This window comes from Anthonomus grandis, chromosome 22 (assembly GCF_022605725.1).
Source record: "Anthonomus grandis grandis chromosome 22, icAntGran1.3, whole genome shotgun sequence".
Lineage (NCBI taxonomy): Eukaryota > Metazoa > Arthropoda > Insecta > Coleoptera > Curculionidae > Anthonomus > Anthonomus grandis.
In genome coordinates this window covers 44882185-44897109 of record NC_065567.1, presented here as the reverse complement: position 1 = coordinate 44897109, position 14925 = coordinate 44882185, and the positions used below count along the sequence as shown (strand labels likewise).

General features: G+C 33.0%; 1 protein-coding gene across 2 annotated transcripts in view; it reads right to left on the bottom strand.

Moving 5' to 3' along the window:
* LOC126749096 (rho guanine nucleotide exchange factor 17) overlaps positions 1–14925 on the bottom strand; it is a 344657-nt gene that overhangs the window by 257558 nt on the left and 72174 nt on the right. The window lies entirely within an intron of this gene.

Genomic DNA, 14925 nt, shown 5'->3' with positions numbered 1-14925 from the left:
TAATATTAAATAAAAATATCGTATACTATCAGAAACTTATTTAAGTATATAATACGTTTCCGCTAATATGACCTATTTTATATAAAAACGCAGTTTTGATAGTTGGGCCAACTTCACTGAGACAGGGCTCGTAGTTTGCTCCAGGAAAATGGTGTATAACGCCGTAAAGCTCTACAGCAGTACATAACGCATGGAAAATGAAAACAGAGCTCCCCGTTCTCGAAAAACATCTGGATATATGGACGAAATAATTTGACAAATAAGTAAGTCCAATCCATTTTTAAGTTCCAGCGAAATACGAAGGCAAATAATAAATGATTATGGCAATAATTTATCGGAAAAAACCATAGGAAGAAATCCAAAAATCTCATCCATTATTCTCTAAGAGACCAACATACCAAATTGAACAAATTTCATAAGAAGAAAGTCATGCGAAGTAAACCTTACGGGCTGGCTGCACTGCGATTCGCAGATAATATGGAAAATGTTTAAGAATGGCCCCCACAAAGCCCCAATCTAAACCCTATAGAAAATATGTGGGAAAATTTAAAAAATCAAATTAAAGATCTGAACCCATCAAATCTTGATGAACTTTGGAATGGATTAAGGAAAGCAGGGTTTATAATTCCAGCAAGTTATTACGAAAAATTGGTGGTGATGTCATTGCCAACTAACGGCTGTAATAAAAAATAAAGAGTTTCCTACAAAATATTAATAATTTTTTTGTTAAATATACTTTTAATTGAAATGTGCAATTTAGTTGACCAGCATTTTTTGTTAAATTTGTAAATATTTTTTTTTATTACGTAAAAATATTGTTCTAGTTTAGTAAAATTGAAAAACTAAATATAACTTAAATATAAAAAATATTAACCTAATACGTGATATACCTAAATATAAGAAATTATGAAGAATTTGTGTTTATTATTTTTAAAGCATTGATTCAAATGTGTACTATTTATATGACCATGACGTAGGTATGCGGGACATGCCTAAATCACACTAAATACTATTGAATCCTTCTCAGTTTTTTTAGGTGACATTCTTTATAAAGATAAGATTTATAAACGATTTAGTACGGCTAAGGTTTATACGATAACATTGCAATGTCTTACCGATACTTACATTAAGTACCAAAATAAAATTTAGTTGAATAAAATTTCAATTCCCATCGTTATTTTAATGTAATATAATTTTTATATTTTTCAGAAAGCCCTTTTAGTTTCTTCTTTATTTTAATTTCGATAAGCTGTCACACTACGAGAATTAAAAACGATCATTTTAAACTAAAAGAACATATTCATTCAGAATAAAAAGATCTTTAAAATAAGGTACAACTCGACCCTCATTCCCATTTAACATTTTAGGGCTGACAGTAACCCCCGAGTAGGAGATGCACTTGGGGGATTAAAAACGTTAAATTGATTTGTTCGTTTGGTGGTAAAAATTTACTTATGCTGTCTAATTTTGTATGTGCTGTTTAAATTTTCAAATAGAAATATGAATAATAAGAGTAAATAAATATAACAAGAGTCATGTTTTATACAATAGTAATAACAACAAAATTTTGACATGCGAGTTATGTGAACATCTTCCATGGTCACTTCCAGCGAATCCATGGAATTGCCGATGTCAGCATTGTCCCACGACCATGAATATCGCAGATTATAAATATATGTACTTTTGTGTTTTACCTCATTCTTACTTGTTCTGTCAATAGTAACGTAAATCCGTATCTGTAATTTTTCTTGAATAAAATTTGTTTTTAAAAAGAAGTTGTGCCGATCCCTTTATCTAACTGGCGCAGTCGGTAGGATAATGCGGTGGTGATTCGTCCCATTTGAGGTTTCAACCCTTCAGCGCTATCCAGAACCTTGGATCGACCCAGATATCTGGAGACGACTATAAGAGCAGTAAGAGTCGGGGAAGAAGAAGACTACGGTAAGGGCCAAGTATTTTCCTTTCCGCCCCTTTTGAACCCTTTGTTTGAGGATTTCTAGGGATATTTTTAGGGCTGTGTATTGCACACACAAGTTTAGTTTTAATCTGTGTATCGTTCACACAAATTTTTAATTTTGGGGTCGTGTATTGATTATACCTTAGTTTAGTTTAAATTCCGTATGTAAAACGCATACTTTCCTTTTTTAAGGTTTTTTGAAAAAATCTTTTAAAATAATTTTTGATATATTTAATTTTTGGTAATTATACAGATAATTACATATTTTATTTTTAATTATTTAAAATCAATTTATAATAAACATCAGTTGCCAACCTTTAAGAACCCAATTAATTATTATCAATTTTTGGGAACTCAAGTAACTTTCTCTGATAACAAAATAATTTTTGCTATTCACGTACCAATCTTGAAACCTCAAACATATTCGTTCCTTCGCCTTTTTTCTATAATCCAAAACTCCCAATTAATCATCCCTAAATACCCTTACTTGGCACGAACGAAACAAGAGGTCCAGTTTAAAGCAACCGATTGCCCTTTCCTGGAACATGCCTTTTACTGCAAGGAGGAGTTCTATCCAGGTGATGACTGCATCCTCCAAATCCTGGACAATGTGAAGCCCACTAGTTGCCAGATCATTGAAGCCCATGTTGACGAACCCATTGCTGAGCAAGTGACTACAGACGAGGTCCTGATTTTACCCCAGCAAAAAGTTAGAATTACCACCCATTGTAATATGGATCAATCGTTCGATCTGGATGGACCCACTTTACTAAAGATGCCCAGTAACTGCACTATCCAAGTTGGTCAAAAGAAATTTAGTAATAATTTCAAGATCCAGTACGGAAGGCCACTCGTACTACCTGAACTACAAATAGTTAACTTTTCTAATCCTTCATCTGTTCTGAGGAGTGAAAACTTTACTGAAATAGACTTCAATGAAATCTACCAGCTCTCGAGACAAATCAATCAGCTTTCACCTGTACAAGAAGTTTCCCAAGAACCTGTTAAATACCAGATGTTATCAGTAGGTACCTTAGCAATCCTGATCTTGGTACTACTCATCATATGTCTACTCAAAGGGAAGACCGCTATCCAAAGATGCCAGAAAAAGACACCAAAGGATGCGGAACGAGCAGCCCCAAATCCAGAAAATATCCCTATTTTCTGACTTGAGGAGGGAGGAGTTATGTGAACATCTTCCATGGTCACTTCCAGCGAATCCATGGAATTGCCGATGTCAGCATTGTCCCACGACCATGAATATCGCAGATTATAAATATATGTACTTTTGTGTTTTACCTCATTCTTACTTGTTCTGTCAATAGTAACGTAAATCCGTATCTGTAATTTTTCTTGAATAAAATTTGTTTTTAAAAAGTTGTGCCGATCCCTTTATCTAACTTGCGCTTACATTGCGAAAAGTAGACGTTTTAAACTTAGGGGATAGAATCAGAATAGAAATACCTTTAAAATAAGGGGCCACTCGACCATTATTCTTATGAGATTTTTTGGTTGATTCTTCCCCCCTCCCCGTAGAGAATGAAGTTGGATCGTTGAAAATTATAAATTTATTGGTCCCCCTCGAATCAAAAATTGACGTATAAGAGCTTTTTTTTGAATAAAATTAAGTAGTAGTACGTAAGAAAACTGGGATGAAAAGTTACCCTGCCTATAATACAGGGTTTCCATCTATAACCTGACACATTTAATTGCTTATAAGTCGAGAACGGAAAATGACAACAATGCGCGGTTTTCACAGAACTTCATCCATATTTTTAAGTTTTTTTTGACAGTGTTGCCAAGTTTCAAAATTTACCTGAAATAGGAGGAAAAAAATTGATGATTTTCAAAGGCCGATTTCTCGAAAATTTTAAATGTAACACATGTTTAATTTCACATGAAAGCCTGTTAAATCCCCTTTCCGCAAATGTATAAATTGTCTTAAATTCATTATTTTTTTTTACAGAGCCAATTTTAGTAAATGACACCTTTTTGAAAATTTTCCTACAATAAAGACCTATTAAATAACATTCTCGGTATCAAGTAACAACAATAACAATTGTAGCTTGTCAAGGAGGCTGTGAGTTGCACAATTTGTTTTGTAGGCTTCAACTACTGTCAAATATTTTTAACGTCATTCGTTGGGCAGTCCCAATAATTTGATTTCTATATGTATTTTTGCATTTTTTAAAGATTTTGAAAGTTTTAAATAGGTTTACCACCCTGGAAAAGGCATGTTGCGTGTTATTATTTAGTGACTGCAAATCAGTTACGCAGAGGAGAGGAAGATTTAGGCTGATTTTTGAAAGGGCTCCACCTTCACGCAATTCTATACTTCATTGGGTACGCCAATTTTCCCAGGAGAGAACAGTTAAAAGAAAAGTTAGAGCAAACCTAAATGCACAAGATAATCTGTTGGATGATATTTTGCTGGTAAAAGAAGTGTTGTCCTTAAACAATAACCAAATATCTATTAGGAAGATATTTCAAACGACAAATATGTCAAAAAGTAAAGTAGTAAAATTCTAGAAATAATTAAGTTTAAACCCTACAAAATTCAAACTTTCCAAAAAATAGAAAATCGCGCCCTTGAAAAAAGATATTTAATGTGCGAAACACTACTAGATCTTTTTAGAGATGAGCCGGATACCAATTTAATAATGTCTGATGAGGCAACATTTCACGTCAGTGGTCGAGTAAATAAGCATAACTGCCGAATTTGGGGAGATGAAAATCGTCGAGTGTATAACGAATTTGAAAGAGATTCTCCTAAGCTGAACGTTTGGTGTAAAGTATCGAAATCTAAAATTTATGGGCCATTTTTTTTCAATAATAACAGTGAATGGAAACAATTACACCGATATGTTGGAAATATTTTTTTATCCTCCACTTCAGCAGGATGGAATTTTAGACACGGTCTACTTCCAGCAAGACGGTGCACCACCACACTTCTCGAGGGTCGCAAGGGATTCCTTAGATATTACTTTTGGAAACAGATGGATAGGGCGAGCAGGTCCAATCGAGTGGGCACCTTATTCTCCCGATCTAACCATTCCAGATTTTTGTATATGGGTTTATGTAAAAGACCGTTGCTACAATCCAACCCCAAGGAATTTGGAAGAACTGCGCAACAACATAGTAAACGTTTTCAACCAAATTACACCGCGAATGCTACAAAACGCCTTCGGCAACTTATTTCTCCGTCTACATTTGTGTTCCGAGCAAAATGGGGGTCATATTCAGCAGCTAATTTATTAGTTATAAATTAAAATTAATTTCTTCAATTGTTTGTTGTTAAAATTGTTGTAAATAGTTGTAATTTAATACATAGAATAAATACTTTTTATAGACATGGCAATAGCACAAATTATTTAATTATGATCATGCTAAAGCGATACATAGGCAATTACCAGAAAATGTTCATCAATCACCGAATATGTATTCTAAGAAATTTTTTTTTTCTGTGTAAAAAAAAAAATTATGAATTTAAGACAATTTATACATTTTCGGAAAGGGGATTTAACAGGCTTTCATGTGAAATTAAAAAGTACAGGGTGTTACATTTAAAATTTTTGAGAAATCGGCCTTTGAAAATCATCAATTTTTTTCTTCCTATTTCAGGTAAATTTTGAAACTTGGCAACACTGTCAAAAAAAACGTTCTCGACTTATAAGCAGTTAAAATGTGTCAGGTTATAGATGGACACCTTGTATAGGGTCATAAGTGGTAGCTATTACGTGGAAGGAATTAAAAGTAAACGCACAACTTTAAATAAGAATGAACACGATAGTGTAGGTAAAAATTATGTGAGTAAAAATAGTGTACATTGTGCAAAAAAAGGAAATTTGCAAATTGGTTTTACTTTTCTTTTTTTTTCTCTTTCTTTCTTGTCTGACTTTCTACGGCTGAGAAAGTTTCTTTAAGTATCTCGTTTGCTAATATGACAATATGTTAAAAATATAATTTAAAAAAAAATCAGAAAATATGGAAATCTTGTGAGAGAACGACAGATGATTTGTTAACTACTAACAGACAGATGTTCTTTAACTACTAAAAAAAATGTGCATACAATTACGAGAAATAGTCATGAAATTAAATAAAGGGTGTTTTTTTTAGAGGCGGAGAACTTTAAATTGAAATTAAACACAAAATATTTTATTGATATGAACGAATTTGCTTTTATATTAAAGAATTTTTTTTTGCATTAATATTTAAAAATGATTTCGGGCATGTGGCCCCCACGGCTCGTGGTGTAATCTAGAGGTCCAATTTTCACACACTCTTTCCAGTACTGCAGGCTGTATTTCGGCAATCACGCGTCGTATGTTGGCTTCCAAGTGCTCAAGTGTTTCGGGTTTATCAGCGTAGACATGCGACTTAACATAGCCCCAAAGAAAATAATCTAATGGCGTCAAGTCGCACGAACGAGCTGGCCAGTTTACAGGAAATTATTCCTTGAAATTATTCGTTACTCGAATGTCTCTTGCAGTAAATTAATTGTTTGGCGCGCTCTATGGCACGTGGCACCGTCCTGCTGAAACCACATTTCTGCAACGCCTGCAACGGCTTCCAATTGAGGCACAAAAAAGTTGGTTATCATGTTTCTGTATCGCTCACCGTTTACTGTAACGTTCTGACCATCAGCATTTCTGAAGACATAAGGACCAATGATTCCACCGGCCCATAAAGCGCACCAAACGGTTAGTTTTACTGGATGTAACGGTCTTTCGCCAATAGCTCGTGGATTCTCATCCCCCCAAATTCGGCAATTCTGCTTATTTACATAGCCCTTTAACCAAAAGTGTGCTTCATCACTGAACAAAATTTTCATATGAAATCGTGGATCAACAGCAATCTTTCCTTCCGCCCATTCAGCTAATGTACGGTGCAAAAGATGACCCTGGGGTTTCAACTCCTGGACAAGTTGAATTTTATATGCTCGCAATCCGAGATCTTTGCGCAAAATTTTCCATAAAGTGGATGGACATAAGTTCACTTGTTGAGAACGACGACGAATTGACACATTTAGATCATTATCAACACTATGCTGCACAGCAGCTATCGCTTGTTGCGTGCGCACTGTACGGCGTCTTACGGGATGCGTATTGCCGACTAGAGTAAAAGTATTGCGAAAACGATCAACAGTTTCTCGAATTAATCTCTCTGAAGGACGATTATGAGCACCATAAAACTCAGGTAATGCCCGATGTGTTTCTCGAATAGAACCATGTCTTTCAAAATAAATTTGAACAATTTGGAAACGTTGCTCCGGCCTGAGTATGTTCGTGATGAATTGCCAAACCAAACTAATCTAAAAATAACCCAGAACTGTCAGGTCGGCTGTCATAAAAAATAGTGTGGCCAAATGAAAGTTTTCCGCCTCTAAAAAAAACACCCATTATAAGTGCACAGCGCAACACATACTACAAAAGGTCTATTCTAAAATATTTAAACAAAAATTATTATTGCTCAAATGGAGAACTTTTTAAATAGGTCAGTAAAGGAAAAAAATTGTGGATATTGGGCTAAGAGAACCTGCATTGTATGTTAAAGGCGCACACTTAGCATCCTCAAAATATTAATGGATGGGCCGGAGATTTTTCGGTTTATAGTTCTTTAAAGATTTGTTAAATGATGGAAATAAATATCATCATCAATCATTCTTTAGCCATACCAAAAAGCACCAGAGCTTTCAGAGCTGCAGTAGTCAGTTTTCCAGTACGATGGTACATCCCCTCATTATGCTGGTTGTGCTTATTTAAACGAATCATTCCTAACAATTGGATAGGCAGAGGAAAAGCATATATATATAATAACTTGCGCAATACCTTGATTATACATTGACGCCACATTATTTAGTTACTTAAAAAGAAAAGTTTCCATGAACAAACACAACAATATTTAAGAGAAAAAATTCAGTAAGAAATATGAACAAGCTACTGCCAAGTTGTATAGGGATGTCAGTTTGAATATCTAATTTTTAACGTTTTATTAAAAGTCTAATATAAATATAATTTGTATTAATTCAAATAGTCGAAAGTAGGTATTAGATATTGTATACAGCGTGCCCCGGAAAACATGGACACAGTTTAACAATAAGTGAAGAATTATTATAAAAAATAAGTGTTTACGTACGTTATTCTTTTCAGTTAAAATAAAATAGGGATTCCTTTTTTTTTTCTCCAAAACAGTTTATTTTATCGATAATCAACAAGAGTGCCTTTTCTTTAGTTTAAGGTTCAAGCTATCCATATTTATAATTTCAGAGTCATACAAAGTGCTAAAAATTTAAGCATTATAATGTACAACCTAGTCCGCACAAGGTAAATGTGTTTTAGGGACTCCAATTTAAGAAGTCCCTAGTAGTGTTGATCACCAAAAATGTTAAATAAATTATACCAAGGACTTTAAAAGTTATTGAAGAAAAACCGATTTCCAGGGTCGTCTTTAAGAAGCCGTATCTTGGTAGGGAGGGCCTATAGAAATTTTTTTTGTAGGAAAGTTACATATTATTTTTTTATTTTTTTACCTGAATCCGAGAGATCTCCCACATCCGGGACACTCTGTCTATCTTAAAATGTCTAAAAATTTTCGTTGTATGTAACATTCATTATTTCCAAATGTAACATAAAATATAGCGTAGAAAAATAAAAAAAAACAAACAAAATCGGCCAGTCCGATTGTTTTAAATTCGCGATCTTTTATTTAATACTAAATTAATGCATAAAATTATTATAAAAAGTTAGGCTCACATATCTCACTAATATTACTTTTTCTCTGTTAATACAATCTGCATTATATGCATATTCTTTTAACAGATATGTACAGGGTGTCCCATTTTGGGTACTTTTGCGGGATATCTCCGTTACTTTTAGAGATAGAGAGTTGCGGTTTTCGCGACACTGTGCTACTTTTCCGTAAAACTAAAGATGCTGTTAACAAAATTTTCATAGCCCTTTTATTTTTTAAGATACAGGGCATTTTTCAAATTTTTGCATTTTGGGACCCCCGTCGTATCTCCGTTATTTTTACAGTTTTTGTAAAAGTACAAACTCACTCTTATAGATTTTTTCCGTAGAATCTAGAGGTATAGATATATATTTTTTTTATTAATAGTTTTTTAGAGTTATAACCCAAACTTATGTTTTTTTTAATAGAACACTCTATATATTTATAGTTCATAACATTGGTCTTTTTTTACCTTTTCAAAGATACACACTACCGGCCAAAAGTGAAGAAACATTTACAAATTTAACAATAACATCTTAACATACAAGATATTATTTTACATTTTTAGTATAAAATATTTAGCTCTATTATTGCAGCATAAAAACACATCCTTCTTGTTTGTATTTACCTTATCAGTTGATCAAAAAATTATTTATGCTATTTTATGCAGACAAAAGTGAATAAACATTCCAAGCAAATCTTATTTGGTATTTAAAGTGATTATTTATCATTAGTTTGATCTTAACGTTGGGTGTTAAACTATTATATACGATTTGTGCAAAATGCCTCGCGGAATAGATCTGAGTATTGATCTCCAAAAATTAATTGTTCAAGCTGGTGTAAAACAAAGTGAAATTGCTAGGCAAATTAATCGTAATAGATCCGTAGTTTCAAAAACTATTGCTGCTTTTAAAAAATATAATAGTGTGACTACCCGTCCAAGGTATGGACGGCCAAGGAAAACGAATAAAGTTATTGAGAGAAAAATAAAAATGTTGGCAACAGAACATCCCTTTATGCCCACCACAGAAATTTATAATGAAATACCTGGAGTTTCGGTATCTGTGCGTACTATTCGTCGTTGTTTGACTAAATTTGGACTTTATAGCCGTCGTCCAGCCAAAAAATCATTCATTTCTAAAAAGAATAGATTAGCTAGACTCCAATTTGCACAGGAACATCTTGATTGGACAACCCAAAAGTGGAAAACAGTTCGTTGAATAGAAGTCTATATTTTATAGGAGAATGCGTATATAAAGATAACAAATAGGGGAAGCCTTTATCTCCAAGAAAAATGCATGTAGGTCACTTAGGTAAATGTATTATGCATTTCGGCTGTGTAAACAGCCATCATCAGATACTAAAATAAAATACAGGTAATTCAGGACAATTTTAAAAAAGAGCTTATTCGCTATAACAATATAGATTTAGAACTTACCAGAATATTACAAAAAACATATCCCACCCATTGTGTGATATCTGTTATGACGGCCAAAGCGGAAGGAAAATTGAATTCAGAGTCAACGAACATTTAAGACTTATCACGCGAAATAAAAATACTTTTATTAACAATACCAATTCTCCTTTTGCGAACCACATATTAGAGTCTGGGCATAGTTTTGATCCGGGACCTAACACTGAGGTTCTGCATGTTTGTGAGAAAGGGTTACAATTGGACTTGTTGGAAGCATTTGAAATAAATAGAGTCATAAACTCCCGAGACTGCACATGCATTAAGTTTGACAGTTTACGCTTTTTTGATTCAATTAGCCCTAGAAAATAACTTTTACCTTTATTGTTTCTAACTGTTTCATCTTATCTTATAATATTTGTATTAGTCAAAATTTAAAATATTTTCTTTAACGCAACGCTTCCTTATAGTACCTTCTTTTAATATGTAGAAATCTGTATCGTCCTTAGTATAAATTTTATATTTTAAATCGTAGATGTCCTTATTGTACTACGTTTTTAATTTTAATTCCTTTATTTATTGTTTTTTTTCCCAATAACAGGTGATTTTTGTTTTATTTGGTGAACGTATATGTTTTTTGTAATATTCTGGTAAGTTCTAAATCTATATTGTTATAGCGAATATGCTCTTTTTTTAAATTATCCTGAATTACCTGTATTTTATTTTAGTATCTGATGATGGCTGTTTACACAGCCGAAATGCATAATACATTTACCTAAGTGACCTACATGCATTTTTCTTGGAGATAAAGACTTCCCCTATTTGTAATCTTTGGAAAACAGTTCTATTTTCTGATGAAAGTAAGTTCTGCCTATTCGGATCTCATGGAATGAAATGGGTTCGTCGTCCTGCCAATACTAGACTTAATCCAAAGTACACCAGAGCAACTGTGAAACATGGAGGAGGCAATATCATGGTTTGGAGTTGCTTTTCCGGATCAGGAGTAGGACCATTAAGAAAAGTTGAAGGAAAAATGGACATATTTCAATTTTTAAGAATTCTTCAGGATCATATACTTCCATACGCAGAAGAAAATATGCCGCTTCGATGGTCGTTTCAGCAGGATAACTATCCGAAGCATACCGCAAAAGTAGTAAAGAAATGGTTTGAAGACAACAATGTGCCCCTTATGAAATGGCCCGCACAAAGTCCGGATCTAAACCCGATAGAAAAAATATGGGACCATTTAGGTAGGAAAATCAGACAAAAAAATTAAGATAAATTTAGAAACCAGGATGATTTGTTCACAGCTCTTCAAGAGGAGTGGAATTCCATTTCAGCAGATTATATTGACAGCCTAATGAACTCTATGCGAAGTCGGTGTGCTGAAGTTATAAAAAATAAGGGTTTTGCTATACATTATTAGTCTTGTATGTACAACTAACTAATACATTGTGTATAAAAAATAAACAAAAATAGTGTTTCTCCACTTTTTTCCCCTGTAAAAATAAGAATAAAATATATTAGTTGTCACTTGTTTTTTTTTTAATTTTTTACTGAGGTACTGAAGACTAGAAACAAAATTATATTTAAAAAAAAATAAAAAATTAATGATCAAATACACTAATATGAAAATAAATAAAAAAGACACTTTGTTTCTCCACTTTTGTAGTGTATAATAGTATGGAGTTATTTTTAAAAATACGCAAATAATTAAGAATTTTCTAAATTAAATGCATAATTTAATAGTAGGCCGTAAATAACAATAATAGACAAATAAAAAGTTACAAATTAATAACGACGAATGGGGAATTGCATCATTCTTATTTTTCTTGTAATCAAGGAACATAAAAAAACAAATATATAAATTTAATAAATACTATAAGAAAGCAACTATATAACAAAACAACATTTTTATAAGAGATGTTCAAAATGACCACCATCTTCTCTGATACAAATTTGGCACATTTTTGTAACCCTTTGAATAGCATTCAAAATAATAATTTGTCTCCTTATCAAATTTTGAAATGGTAAATGAATTGCGTCTTGAAGTTCTCAGATTATTGCATTGTCTTTTATACACTTGATATTGTATACAGGGTGAGTTTTTTAAAGTGTTACAATGCGATATGTCAAAAACGGCTGCAAATATTTTTTTGACATTTTGGTGACATTTCAAGTATACCGGGGGGCACTTTTTGTGATATTTTTGACATTTGTCCCTTCACCCCCCTAAGAGGGGGGGGGGGGGGGTCACTTCCTTATTTTAAATGGAATGACGTGTTTTTTATTCTTAAATACGAATCTACATAAAATATGAAGTCTGTTTACAAAAAATTTTTAAAATTGCTCTGCTGGTTACGGAATTATGATCAAAAATGTTTTAATTAAATTTAAAAATAATTCGAATATTTTACCATAATAACAGCCGGTTGCCATGGAAATCCTACTGTTTATTTTACTAGTATGGACGGAAATGAAAATCCTAGTAACAGTAGGATTTCCATGGCAACATAACAAGCAGTGTTACATAAAAATTTTGACGTATTATTAACAAGTAAATTGTGTTTAAAAAGAAAAAAATGGAAGCGAATTTCAGTGTAGAAGTAGATATGTTGTTAATTTTGGGGGAGTGCAGAAAAAATTATAGGGAGGCTGCAGTAGTGTGGGCCGAGAGGTTTCCGGATATTCCAAAATCTCATATGGCCTTTAAGAGACTGGAGACCAGAAGTCGTATGACTGGTAGTCTAAAAAGTAAACGACGAAATCGGATTAAAACGCAAACAGATGAAAATAAGGCAGTTGCTGTATTAGGAGCAGTAGCTATTGATCCTCAAATCAGTACCAGGCGACTTGCTTTAGATGCTGGAATTAGTCAATCATCAATTATAACAATTCTGCACCGGTACAAGTTTCATCCTTACCACATTACACTTCATCAAGAGCTTTACGGACATGATTTTGAGAATCGCATTAATTTTTGCACTTAGATTTCAACAAAAATGCGTGAAAATAACCATATTTTGAGAAACGTTATTTTTTCTGATGAGGCTTCTTTTAATAATTGCGGGCAGGTAAGATTTAACTTATTTAAATTAAAACATATTCAAGTTTTGGTTGTTTGTTTTTCTAAAAGGTAAACAGGCACAATATGCATTACTGGGCAGAAAATAATCCTCACTGGATGAGAACTGTACCAAATCAACATCCCTGATCTGTGAACGTATGGTGTGGTATTTTCGAGGATAGAGTTATTGGTCCGCATTTTTTCCAAGGTCATTTAAATGGACAGGTCTACACAGATTTTTTAAGAAATCAGTTACCTCGTCTACTAAACCAAAATTTAAACCCTAACGTATGGTTTCAGCAGGACGGAGCTCCACCCCATTATGCCATACAGGCCCGTACTTATTTAAATGAGATTTTTGAAAACAGGTGGATTGGTCGAGGTGGTCCTGTCAACTGGCCTGCTCGTTCGCCAGATTTGACCCCCCTTGACTTTTTTTTATGGGGATTTATAAAAGACAAAGTAATGGCTAGTGCACCTACAACTCCAGAGGACATGAAGAACAGGATTCGTTTTGCTTGTTCATTAGTGACACCAGTAATGTTATAGCGGGTACGAAACTCATGTCAAGAAAGGATAAGAAAGTGTTTGGAAGTCGAAGGCGGTCACTTCGAACAGCTCCTTAGGCATAATACATAGACGATAAATAGTTAAAAAGTAGGAAATAATTTGTTTTTATAGTAGTAGAATATTCGAATTATTTTTAAATTTAATCAAAACTTTTTTGATCATAATTCCGTAACCAGCAGAGCAATTTTTAAATTTTTTTTGTAAACAGACTTCGTATTTTATGTAGATTCGTATTTAAGAATAAAAAACACGTCATTCCATTTAAAATAAGAAAGTGACCCTCCCCCCCCCTGGGGGGGGGGGGGTGAAGGGACAAATGTCAAAAATATCACAAAAAGTGCCCCCCGGTATACTTGAAATGTCACCAAAATGTAAAAAAAAAAATTGCAGCCGTTTTTGACATATCGCATTGTAACTCACCCTGTATACCCCCATAACATTATTTATTTATTTATTTATTAACGATATCCACCAATTTTACAAAAATAAAATAATACAAAAGATACTAATATTAATTCAACTTAAGCTTGATAATAGTAAGACATAAATCAATGTTACCAATTAATTTAAAGAAACATGTTATTTAATAAAAAACAATTTACTTGTCATTTTTTTGTTTCTTGTTATAAACAGCCATGGCCTCGCATTAAATTATGAATTTGATCATTTAAATTTAGAAATTGTAATTTTTTTTTGTATTTTTAAAAATAAGTCCATACTGTTATATATTTTTAAAAAGGTAAAAAAGGCCAATATAATGAACTATAAATATACGGGGTGTTCCATTAAAAAAAACATAAGTTTGCGTTATATATAATATGCTTTAAATATAACAAAGATACGACGGGGGTCCCAAAATGCAAAAATTACAAAAATGCCCTGTATCTTAAAAAATAAAAGGGCTATGAACATTTTGTTAACAGCATCTTTAGTTTTACGAAAAAGTAGCACAGTGTCGCGAAAACCGCAACTCTCTATCTCTAAAAATAACGGAGATATCCCGCAGAAGTACCCAAAATGGGACACCCTGTACATACATAATAAATAATTTTTGAATTCAGATATTTGCGGTACTTCTTACTGGGTGGCAAAGAATTTAAAAATAGCGCATTCTGAACAGGCAACCCGAAGTCTGATTATAGCAAGATGCTGGTATTTTCAAACTTGGCTAAGGAAAATAAACATTTTTAA